Source organism: Chenopodium album, chromosome 15 (genome assembly GCF_948465745.1).
Source record: "Chenopodium album chromosome 15, dcCheAlbu1.1, whole genome shotgun sequence".
Lineage (NCBI taxonomy): Eukaryota > Viridiplantae > Streptophyta > Magnoliopsida > Caryophyllales > Amaranthaceae > Chenopodium > Chenopodium album.
In genome coordinates, this window is record NC_137848.1 from 52332695 (window position 1) to 52345489 (window position 12795).

The window sequence follows — 12795 nt, forward strand, 5'->3', positions numbered from 1 at the left end:
CTTCATTAAACTTCTTGTCACTCGTGGCCATGAAAGTGTTGAACATTTTGGTTTGACTTTCCATCATTTCCTCTAGATTGGACTTACTAGGTGGTGCTTGGGCATAATAGTTATCTTGGGGAGCTCTATTACCTCTCACATTTGAATTGGAAGCACTTTGATTAGAAAAACCTCTATTGTTATTGTTGTTCCAATTATTCCTATTATTAGAGTTCCCCCCTTGGTGATATTGGCCTTGATTCCCATAATTCCCTTGATTATTATGGTTATGGTTACCATAACCACCTTGTTGGTTGTAGTTACCTTGGGGATTTTGGTCCCTTTGGCTCCTATTACCCCATTGGTTTTGGTTATGGTAATCATAATCATTTCCTCTTTGGTTATAAGCATTTCCCCCTTGTTCCCTTCGATTAGGTGGTAAATATCTTTGATTGTCATTCCTAGGTCTATTATCATAAAACAAAGCATTGACTTGTTCATTTTAATTATCATTACCCTCTTCATAATGGGATTGGGGTTGGGAATCATAATTACAAGAAGAGGTATCATGGTCATATGACCCACAATTTTCACAAAACAAACACCCATGTGGCATGTTATTAGATGTAGAGGGAGAAGAGTTAGAATTCATACCTCTCCCCTTAGATTGGGAGGGATGCTCTTGTTGTGAAGTGGAAGTCTCTAGCTTTGCCTTGATAGATGTCATCTCCTTGCCAAGATTGGCTATTTGAGATGTCAAATTATTGATGGCGTTGAGGTGATCGACGGAGTAGACCGCATTCCCTCCTTTGATTAAAGACTCCCTCTCTCCTTCTTGCCAATCCATGTGGTGTCTCACCACATCCTCAATTATCTCGATGACTTGCTCCTCCGTTTTGTTCATAATCGGGCCACCCGCTCCCGCATCCAAGCTAGTCTTTCCTTGTGGGATCAAGCCCCCATAGAAAATTTGAAGCACTTGATATGATGGAATGCCATGATGAGGGCACTCCCTTTGATATTCCTTGTATCGTTCCCATGCCTCATATATGGTTTCACTAGCCCTTTGACGGAAGCCTTGGATCAAAGCCCTTGCCTCGGTCATCTTCTTTTGAGAATAGAATCTCCCTAAGAAATCCGTGGTGACCTCGTCCCAAGTTCTCAAGGAGTTAGGCCTCACCTCCTTCTCAAGCCATTCAAGAGCCCTTCCTATCAAAGAAAAAGGAAATAGCTTTAGTCTCACAAACTCTTGAGTTACCCCATTTACCTTGATTGTGTTGCAATATTTTTTGAACTCGTTCAAGTGTGCAAGAGGGCTCTCATGTTTTGCTCCACTATATTGCCTCCTTTCAATCAAATTTATCATCGCGGGCCGAATCTCGAAGTCATTGGCTTGAGTGACGGGTGGAGCAATGCCGCTTGAAGCTCTATAAGCTCCTGGAGTTCCCAACTCCTTTAAAGGTCTTTGAGGTGGTGGTTCCGCGTCACCCATTTGATCTCGATCCTCCTCGAAATTGGTCTCTCTAGTTAGGGGAGTATTGAACGGCCTAGAACCGGCTCTTTTTCTCCTTCTATAAGTTTGCTCAATCTCGGGATCGTAAGGTACCAAGATCCTGTTATGAGTTCTGCGCATACACTCTCAACAAACGCAATTAGTACCAAGGCTACAAGTGTATCCAAAAAGAAGCAATCTTTTTGAAATTTTTGTGTTTTATGGTGAACTAGACTCAAGTAATCAATTAGCAATCAACAACACCGCTCCTCAGCAACGGCGCCATTTTGATGGGCGTTAGAACGGTAGCTCATTCCACACTCAATCAAACACATTTATTAACAAACACCTTACAAACCAAGCATAATGACAAGTAAGAGTTCGGTCCACAAGGAACGGGATATGGTCGCTAAAGATCTTTACACTTAAGCTAATTCGAAGACAATGGTGAATTGGGGTTCGTCAAGTAGACAAACAAACTATGGTTCTAAATCAATGGATTAAAGACACTAAGGAATGGGATCCACTCAACCAAGGCAATTAGGCAAACGGGGAGTAAAATAGACAAGATATAGCAAGGACTATATGTAAAATCAACCTCATGCAATAAGAAAACAACTCACACTACTAAACTTAGATTCCTCATTAGTCTAGCAATAGATGATACATAATCAAATTGCAATAAGTAATGACATACTAAATTTACACTTCCATGTCAAATTAGGCATATCATGCTATCAAGCTCCTAAGTCAAGGGTAGCTAATCCTATCATGAAGAACTAACAAGCAATCTCATATAATCAATTTAATTGCAATACAAACATCAATGTTTCTCCCACATTTGCATAACTAACCCAAAAGGTTGAGCTTCACCCAACCCCTAGTAAGAAGACTACTCACAACTCATGTTTATCAACATGATATCAACAATTAGGGTTCTAACTACTTCAATAATTTGGGAAAAGTGGTTAACAATTGAAATAACTATCATCCAATAACAAATTACCAAGAACTAAGAAGATTTAAATAACATGCAAATACCAAATAAAATCTGAAATTAAGTAGAAAAAGGTTGGAGAAATTACTAATTGAAGCTTCAAATGTTGAATACAAATTGCCAAACTTTGAGAATAATTCTTGAATTTCACTAATACAATGATTTGATTTGATGAATACTAAGCTAAATTAATTAAGAGGAATGTTCAAACTAAGAGAGGTTTCTGAAAACTAGGCTACTGTCCTCTCCTTCTAAAAGACCTAAAGGGGAAGTATTTATACTCCCCGAAACACATGGGAAAATCCGTCAAAAGAAAACGGATTCCCAGCGAGGAGCGCCCGCTCCACTATGAGGAGCGCCCGCTCCTAAGCTAGGAGCGCCCGCTCCTAAGCTAGGAGCGCCCGCTCCTTTCGGCTGCACGCCCTCTCCAGAATGCTTTAATGAAGGATCAGATTTGAAAGTGTCAGGGAGGAGCGCCTGCTCCTCACATGATGCACGCCCGCTCCCCTATTCCAGCAGCATGGGCAGATTCAACTTCAAAGGGAGGAGCGCCCGCTCCTGGTGAGGAGCGCCCGCTCCTGGTGAGGAGCACGCCCGCTCCTAACAGCACCTGAACTTGGGCAGAATGTAGCTAGAGTCGAGGAGCGCCCGCTCCATGAGAGGTGCACGGCCGCTCCCCTGGAGCGCCCTCTCCAATCTTCAATCCTCTTGTCTTAAACACGATTCATGCACCGAAAGCTTGCCAAATTGAGTCCATAGACCTGCAAAACATGGACAAACACAAACCAAGAGGGGGAAAGCCGAGACAAAACATTTTCATTCAAAATTGGGTTAGAAAGAGGGGAAATGATCGCAAAATCGGGTTTAAATTTACACAATAAGTGGTCAAATAAACCACTTATCACACCCCTAGCTTTTGAACTCATTGGTCCACACACATCTGTATGTATGAGTCCCAAAAGATCACTAGCTCTTTCACCTATACCCGTAAAGGGTGACTTAGTCTTTTTTCCAAGCAAGCATGACTCACAATTTTCAAATGATTCATAATCAAAAGAAGATAGGAGTCCATCCTTATGGAATTTCTGGATGCGCTTTTAGTTAATATGACCAAGCCTACAATGCCATAGGTAAGTTGGGTTTGAACCATCTGTTCTTTGCTTTTTATGATCAATATTGTAGATATGAGTTGCATAATCTAAGATATACAAACCATTAATTAATTTAGCATTAGCATATAACATATTTTCTTTAGAAATAAAACAACCTTTGTCTCTTATTTCAAAAGAAAAACCTTCAGTATCTAAAACGGAAACTGAAATAATGTTCTTAGTAATTGTTGGTACATAATAATAGTTATTAAGCACCAAAACAAGTCCAGAGGGAAGTCTCAAGTGATAGCTTCCAATAGCAAGTGCAGTAACATTTGCTCCATTTCCTACTCGAAGCGTTACTTCCCCTTTTGCTAACTTCTTACTCACTTTTAAGCCCTGCATGTTATTAACAATGTGAGCACCACAACCGGTATCGAATGCCTAAGTGGAAGATGAAGTAAGATTAATTTCTACAACAAAAACATCAACTCTTTACCTTCTGTTTTCACTAGTGTATGATGGGGACACCCTGGTGTATGGCTAGGCCAACCACCGCAAAAGAAGCATTCGCTTCCTCTCCTCTTCAGGTACTCTTCAGCATGGTTGAGTAGAAGGTTGATCAATGTCACCGATGACCCCTCATCATTATGAGAAAGTCTTACTACATCAAAGCCATCGTGGAGTGAGAACAAAATAACATCATGGGCGGAGTCATCATCAAACGGTTTCCCAAGGACATCCATCTGATTGAATAAATCAAGTTCCAAGACATGGGTCCTCACTGACTGACCAGGCATGAGTTTCTTAGCCATTATCTTACAATGCACTTTGTAAGTCTCATACCTTATGCTGTCAGTCCAGGAATAGTAAATCTGAGGCATCGAATTAACGACATCTCTTACATTATGATCGTTGAAGATTCCTCCACTTCCTAGTGCTCCAATGCCACCTCGAAAGATGGCACGAAGACACTCATACAAATTGGTCAACTCATATTTTCTGAACCTTATTCTCCAACCATTTGGAATAGATCCTAATATGAGATTCCTAATTTTCACTGCATCCGAAACATCGTTCGCATGCCTTTCAGGAGTAGAACCAACAGTGTATTTGCTCTCAATGGGTATGTATAACCGAGCTTCAAGCTTTTGAGAACATTTCTCAGCTCATTTTCCCATTCCCTGAAGTTTCTGAGATTTAGCCTTAAATTTAGTTTCGTTGGCAAAATAGTGTCGTCAATAGAGTTATTCATCCACAAACAAAAACAAAACGAGGCAAAGTTCAATAATTATGTTTAATAAATTTTTAAAGTACCATAATCGATATTATATTGGTAACTTTAAAACATTAATTCAATTTAAATGATCCCTATTGAATTTAATGATTCCAAGACCCTTTATTTGTGTAATAGTTGACCGGACTTTGGCCCTACCATCAAGCATTACATTTTCAAGGTGAGTAAACTATTTACTGATTACAACTCTTGTAATTCTTGGTTGAATAATTAATCATCACATGTTTAATTATTACACTTAGCTTCAAGGTTCTAAACTCTTTAGGTAACCTTGTTGAGTATAACCAATCAAAATTGTAAAATTTGTTTTACCCCCACTTCCCCAAGATATAATATGACACCCAACTTTGGCATGACCCATCACATAAGATCGAAGGTTTCGTCGGGTTTTTGATTGAAAAGCAACCTCAATATTACCGGGATCTAGATTTATTATGTTGTGATTATTTAGTGAACTCTAACGCATCATCAATCAACATAAATTAAATCTAAACATGCATAATCTACTAATGCATAAATAAAACATGACATAGTATGGCCCCTTAATCCTAAGAAGACTAATAAAGCAATAAAGCTCCCACTTGAATCTTCATGGATCTCATCCATCTATTCCTTTGGGCCTTCACTTCATTTGCTTCTTGGATCAACTGCAACCTGTAATACTATTCTATTCTATCTACTACTTAAACAAAATAAAATAGATTACAAAAATACTTAACGGTACGCAGACCGTATTTAGATTACAAAAATACGAAACGATGCGCAGATCGTATTTATAATCTATGAGCCATACTAGTCTATACATAGCAATAAATAATATCATATATTAAAAAATGCCACATAATAAATCACTCATCATGCTTTCCTAAACTACAACATCAAATGTTCACAATTAAGGAACACATGGCTCTAAATATCTCATATTTTAATTAAATTACTTGTAATTAGATAATATCATATATTATTCAATACCAATCATGAAATATCATATATTTTAATTTAGGTACGAGATAGAATCAAATCTTATTTTAATTATGGAAGATAAATCATATTTAAAATCCATGATTATCCTAACTAACTTAGGAGATTCTATCCTAATTACTAGCCAATCACATATTTTAAATCAATTATTATCCAAAAATAATTATGGGATAATCACATTATTAAATCAATTATTATCCAAATAGAATCTTTTGCTCCATCATTATCCAATCTTAACAAACTTTATCCAAAATTAACAACTTAATTTAGGATAATTATCAAAATAACAACTTTAATATTTGTACTTATCTTTTCAAAATCAAAACTTATCACTTTAATTTTAATTTTGAAAAAACTGATTTTATTAAAATAAAATAATAATTTTTTTTATTAAAACAGCGCCCAGCCACCATGGTGTGGCCAGTCGAAGCCAGCCACGGTGGCCGTACACCGTAAGGTGTACACTGCTTGTGCAGCGACGCTGGAAACAAGCGGCAGCAGCCCATGCAACGCTTGCGTATGCTGCTGTCGTTGCTGCTGTTGCTGCTGCTGCTGTCCACCTTCTGCCCTCCCTGCCCCGCCGCCTGAACCACCTGCAGCGGCAGCCGCCGTGGCTGCGCCACCCAGCCGCGGTTGCTGCTGCAGAAATTTTATTTTTTTTAATTTTCGAGTTTAATATAATTTTAAACAAAACAATTTTTGATAAAATTAAATTAACTTAATGTGGTTCAATTAATTCCAAAATTAAATCATATTCAATCTTGAAATTAGGGTTCTTCATGAAATTAATCCCCAATTTAATTTAACTCTTAAATTAAATAATTTGATCATGAAAAATTCATAATTTAACATGAAATCAAATAGATTAAATTCATTAAAACATGGGAAACGAATTAAATCAAAACCAAAACACAAATTTCATAAATTAGGTTTAGGGTTTCGAATTTTCGAAAAATAGGGGTTAGGGTGTTCGAATTTTTCGAACATAATAGGGCAAATTTTCGGACCTTTGATAATTAATTTGGAGCAAATTAAACAACTTTTAATGATTCTATATTGTTAAATCACATTTAAAATAATAATTGACCCATAATTAAATTATTCTCCCTCCTAATTGAATTAAAATTGTGGACTATCAAAGTATTAATATTCAATATATGTACATGCATAGGCTAACTGATACCACTGTAGGAACTTATAGGCACAATATGCGGAAAATACATGAATCATATTCATGAAGCACCTTAAACCCAAGATCATGCATAACACATAAAGAATTAGAATTAATACCTTTGAAGCGTGATTCCACAAGTGATCGAGCAAGAACAATAACAAGGGAGATAAAGAACCCCAAACGTGATTCCTCTACTTGGTCCACGGGCACAGATTAAGACCTCCACTAATGCTAATTAGTTGCAATTGAACCCTTCAATTGACCTTCTATGGAGAAGAACGCGCAACGAACCAACCACGAACCACCACGAACCACCACACGCGCCACTAGGAGTGGCCGGCCGTGAGTCTTGGTGAGGGAGAGAGAGAGCCGTGAGTTTGAGAGAGATTTTGGGATTTTGGGTGTTGGTTGCTTGATGCACAATTAACTGTTAATTGTTATCTAATGCAACCCTAGGCATGGATCTTATTTATAGATCCCATCTCCAAATAAGAGTCCATGTCTTAAGCCCAAATCCTAGTCCCAATCTAACTAGTCTAACTCTTTCCTATTCATGATTGATTAAGTGCTCATGAGGCCCATTAATGGGCCTCCAACTTGCTTAATCCAATATCCTTGTTGTGTGACCTTATAGGATCCATTCTAGTGGGCTTTGGACTATTTAACTAGCCCAAAGATCATTTGTCATATCTAGCACCAAACAAAGATGACCCAAAAGAACGAACTTATTATCTCCATAATAGTGATCCTTGATATATCTAGTAATTTCACTTATCGAAGACATAACTCCTTCCGTTTATGTGTATTATAACATGTGAGGTCCACTTTTCTTAAATACCGTGATAAAGTGTGTGTTGCAACTACTCCCTCTGTTTTTAAATAATTGCTCCTCTTTTCTTTTGCGGCCGTTTTTAAATACTTGCTCCATTTCCTTATTTGGAAAACTTTTATAATATTTAGGATTTTTTTGAAATAATCACCCCTTAAATCACCTATTTTGAAATAACCACCCTTTTTTCGAATATTTAAAATAACCACCCATTAAAAGAAATAAAGTTAGAATTCACCACTCATTGCCTGAGTGACTGAGTCCGACCAATTTTCCGTCAAGTGGGCCCACCTAACATCTACTTTTTTTCATTTTATATACTCCAAGTCTTGATTCTTTTTTCCTCACTTCATTTTTCCATTTTCATAAACCTTGGTTCTCAATTTTGGGTGAAATTTATTGTTGCATACAACAGTTAAACAATTGAGTCAATAATTGCTCGAACAACAACAAATATATTGTTGCTCATTAATTAGGGCTTCCTTTGTTTATTTTGTTGATTTGCGAAGAATTTAAGAGAATTTAGAGATTTTTCAATATTTTTGATTTTCTTATGGTTGTTGTTTTGGGGTTTTTCTGGTCCCTCGGGAGAGTTACAACACAAGGTATGATCCGGATGCGCGCCTGTACCTGCAAAACAACGAAGACTCCGGGTGTGTGGAGCTCCGCCTCCGACGATCAAGTTAGTACTTGAACAGGAAGGAAAAAGGTGCGGAAATTAAGGTGAGATTGTCTCGAATTCCGAGAAGATCAGGAGTTTTCTCTGTTTTCGAAAAAGTAGGTGATTTGTGAATAATTTGTAGATGCCCCCAAAATGGGGTAAACCTCCCTATTTATAGGGTCATGGGAAAACGTGCCCATGATTAGGTCATTTCCCTAATCATTGGTGGGCTACGCCGTTTTACGGTTGCCTCGGGAATTGGGCCTGAAGGCCGCCATTTCCCCAAGTCTGCGAGGTGACACGTGTCAAAGAGGCATTGGTCCCATTGAGGCCAATGTAGGAATTTACCCAAAACATTTGCCCCTCACAGATGTGACGTGGCGCGCCACGTGGCATCTGTGACATGTGTCACTCTTGCCAAAATAAAAATAATATATATTTTTTTTAAAAGACGACTTTTCACATTCCAGGGAAATTACAAATTTGCCCCTGAATTTACCCTTCTATAAATACGAGGGTCGACCGTCTCATTTGGACGTTTACATAAACTTTCTAGAGAGATAAAGCTCACAGATTCTTAGAGAGAGAACGTCTGACTTCCGCCTGATACAGCCGGTAGTTCTCCGTCTGACACCTTAGCAAGCCATCCCAGTTTAAAGAAAACAGATACAACCGGTCTTCAACCGTCTGTCCCCTTAGCAAGCAAGTTCAACTTTTAGGAGCCTATCACAGCCGGTTTATCAACTGCCTGTGACCCTTGCAAGCAATCCTCATTTTGAAGAACTAGACGCAGAAGGCCATTCCAGCGTCTGTGACCCTAGCAAGCAATCCTCACTTCAAGCAAATCCACTTTCAGACTTCTTTGTAAGGTACCGCCTCTACCCCTTTCAACATTTTTTTTTACATCTTTTTACTTTTAATAAATGGGCTCATCACCAACACACACGGCACAGCCTAGGTCAGTAGTCAGCCGGTCTCCAGGTACGGCTGAGTCTAGGACTGGGAGTGCCGGCTCTGGGTGCATGAAGCAATTTAGTACCCCTCCACGATGGCCAAGATTAAGCAGACCGCCTACAGACGGCGTAAAAGAGACGGTACAATGGAAGTGCCGTCTAGTGAAACTGCTCCGGTTGAGGAGGGGAGGGTAAGTCAAGATTCAGGGGAGTATTCCCCGTCTGGGATCCCTAAAACTCCCAGCGACTCAATCCTTGATGAGATTAAGGGCAGAGACGGTGAGGAAAACGTCTCGCAGAGAAGAGCTCAAGGAGCTGCTGCTTTAGTCTCTGGGTCATCCGGAGAGTCCTCCTCTGATTCAAGTTCTGAGGATGACGATCTTACCCCTCCCCGCTTGTGGATAGCGAGGCAGGGGAGAGGAAAAAATGGACAGAAAAATATGACCCCTTCAACATCCATGTCTCCGCCAAGGACAGGCGGAGTATGCTTAAAAATGTTGAGATTTTCTTCAAGACGCGACCCTTAGGCGAGGGACTCAGCGTTCGGGTGCCGCCTGAGATGGGCACCATTGCCTGGAAAGATGACCAGCCGAATGCCAATTCATATTTTGGCTGTTATGAGGCGGCTTTCCTAGCTGGTGTTCGCTTCCTGCTTCATCATGCGGTGAAGGCCATACTGAGGGGGTATGGTCTTGGAGTCTGGCAGTTGACCCCAACTCGTGGGCCAACATTTTGGGGTACGTTGCCGCCTGTGAGATGCAGGGCTTGAACCCCGGCTGGGAGGTGTTATCACACATGCACTATCTCATCCGTAACCCAGGCGGTTGGAGGGCTTGGTATACCCTGACTACTCTTCCCCAATATCAGATGATGCTTGACAAAGTGTCAAAATACAACAGTTGGAAGAGTAGGTTCTATCTTTTGTCTGCCTCAACGCAGAGGGAAAACCGGGAGCTTAGGCGGTATAATAAGAAGCCTGAACTTCTAGGCAAGAAAGCCGTCTTGCCTCGGATCCCGCCAGGCGATTATGACAAGATTCTGGAGACTAAGTTCTCCGAACTGCGGACTGAAACCCTGTCAAATGGGAGTGTGATAAAGGTCCCTAGAAACTGGATACCCATCTGCGCATGGTTTCGTGACGAGGCGTTCTTGTCCGCCTGCAGTCTAAGCACCATGTTTCCAAAGCGTACGTTTGCTACACATCCGGTTATATACCGTCTGTGATGCTTTCTTGCAAGTTTACTGATTAATGTTGTTTGTTTTGCAGAAAAGGCTTTGGAAATGGTTGATGAGAACAAGACCCCCAGGCGGTCTGCTGCCCAGATCAGGAGAGATCTGGCGGAACAAAAGGCAGCCAAGTAGAAGGCTGCGGTAAGCAAAGAACCGCCTGAGATCCTGTTTTTGAAAATTCAATTTTGCCGACTGCTTTATCTTACTTAAACTCTTTTTGCAGGGAGAGGAGACTTCAAGATCCCTCGCAAGGAACCTTGCGAAGAGGACGCGGGACGACTCCGCCTCCACCCCCCAGGGCACCAAGTCTGCCCGAACTGGCTCAGCCACAATTGGGCCAAACAGCAAGTCCGGAACCCGCTTGACGGTAGCCGGGAAAAGCCTCAGCCTTACAGGCGGGGTTGGCTTTGACCTTACAGGCGGCGCCTCAACACCCGGGGGTAGCATTGCCCCTCCACCGGAAGGTACATATAATCCTTTTATTACCCCTCCGGAGTTGGGATGGCCCCTTCGGGTGAAATCTCACTCCCAGCAGACATCTTCATCAGACAGTCGGCATCAAATTGGTGCCGCCTATATAGGTCACTCACCTAGTTGTACATTTGGTGCAGATCAAACGCCTAGGTGGCCGGACGTGTAGGCGCATGCCTCGGCTATGCTGGCGGCTGTCCCCAAGCGGGAGAAGGATGCCATTCCAGGCATTGAGTCATTCAACCTGGTACGGATCACAAGCCTGCTGTCTGAGGTAAGCTCATTTACTTGTAATTTTATGGAATAACATTTTATCCCGGATGCCTAATAAAAACTTTTTCTTCAGGCACTGCTGAGGGTGGATGGGCTCAAGCGGCCCTTCCAACGAAAGAAGGATGAGGTAAAAAGGGCCGAGATATCCGCCAGAGAGTCTCTTAATGTTGCTGAATATGAATGCACCATTAATAACTTGAAAACTAAAGCCAAATTGATGAAACAGGCGGATCGTCTCCGGGAGGCTGCTCAGGCTCTTAAGGCGGTTCAGCAACAACGCGACAAAGCTGAGGAGGAAGCTAAAAAGGCAAAGGAGGAACTCAAAACCCTCCAAGACGCTTCCAAGGAGAATGCTGATTTGAAAGCTGAGGTTGCCCGCCTGAAGGAGGATGAGGCGAAAGTCCAATAGAACCTCTTGGCGACCATCAAGGCCAATGAGGACCGCCTGATCTCTGAGCAGGAGGTGGACAACGCCCTCCGAATGGAGCTGGCTTGGACCGCTGTTCATCCCGACAGCGACTACAGCCATTGGGAGCAGGCTATCCAGTATGTTGAAGAGCTTTTACGCAGAAAAGACACTGGAGAACCTCTGCCGGAGTCCTATGCGGCCTGGATAGCCGAACAGTGGGCGGAGCAGCCGGCAGCGGGTGAAGAGGCAGCTGGTGCTCAGACGGAGTCTCAACCTCCTGAGAAAATTGTGCCTGAGCAGACCCAGCAGGCCCAGACTCAGCAAGCCCCAGGGCAGCCTTGATTTCAGCGACAGTATGCCATTTTTTTATGCTTTACTTTAGCTATTTCCGGCCTGTGTGCCGAGTATTCCTTGTAACTCAACAATTTCTTTTCTTTCCCGGACGAGGGTCCGGTATACATTTTCTACTTCCCCCGGTTTCTTGCAGCCGGGGTATTTTATGAATGTGCCGACTGAGTCGGTTTTCTTTCCATCCATTTGCTTTGAATTTTGCTTATTTAACTTATTTGAATATGTTTGTGCCTGAAATTTCCTAACTTGTTTGAAGCATACGGCGGTCTGTACACCGACTAATCTTGCCCCTGACGGCTGGGTGGTTGGTTTCAATACTATGATTGATTGGACTTGGGAGTTTTGATACTTTAAGGAGTATGGAATATTTCCAAGTTCAATCAATCACAATGGTGATTGCCCCAAACCAACACACAGTCGTCATGAAGCTAAAATTATACGTCTGTTCAGACGGTAGTTTGATTCTAATATAATCTTTACAACATTCAAAGACCAATTGCAGTCTCATGGTACAGCCGGGGGCATATTGCCCGCCTGACTTTGAGTGAGATAGGAGACAGGACAGCTTTAAGGCCGCCTGTGATACCTGCAATCCATTGCACTTATT

The 12795-nt window shown here is 41.4% G+C and overlaps 1 non-coding gene across 1 annotated transcript; it reads left to right on the forward strand.

The window, feature by feature from the left end:
• Positions 1–971: 971 nt before the first annotated feature.
• On the forward strand, positions 972–1077 carry LOC145583519 (small nucleolar RNA R71). The gene has a single exon (XR_014100161.1). It is a non-coding gene; the product is annotated as a small nucleolar RNA R71 (small nucleolar RNA).
• Positions 1078–12795: the final 11718 nt, after the last annotated feature.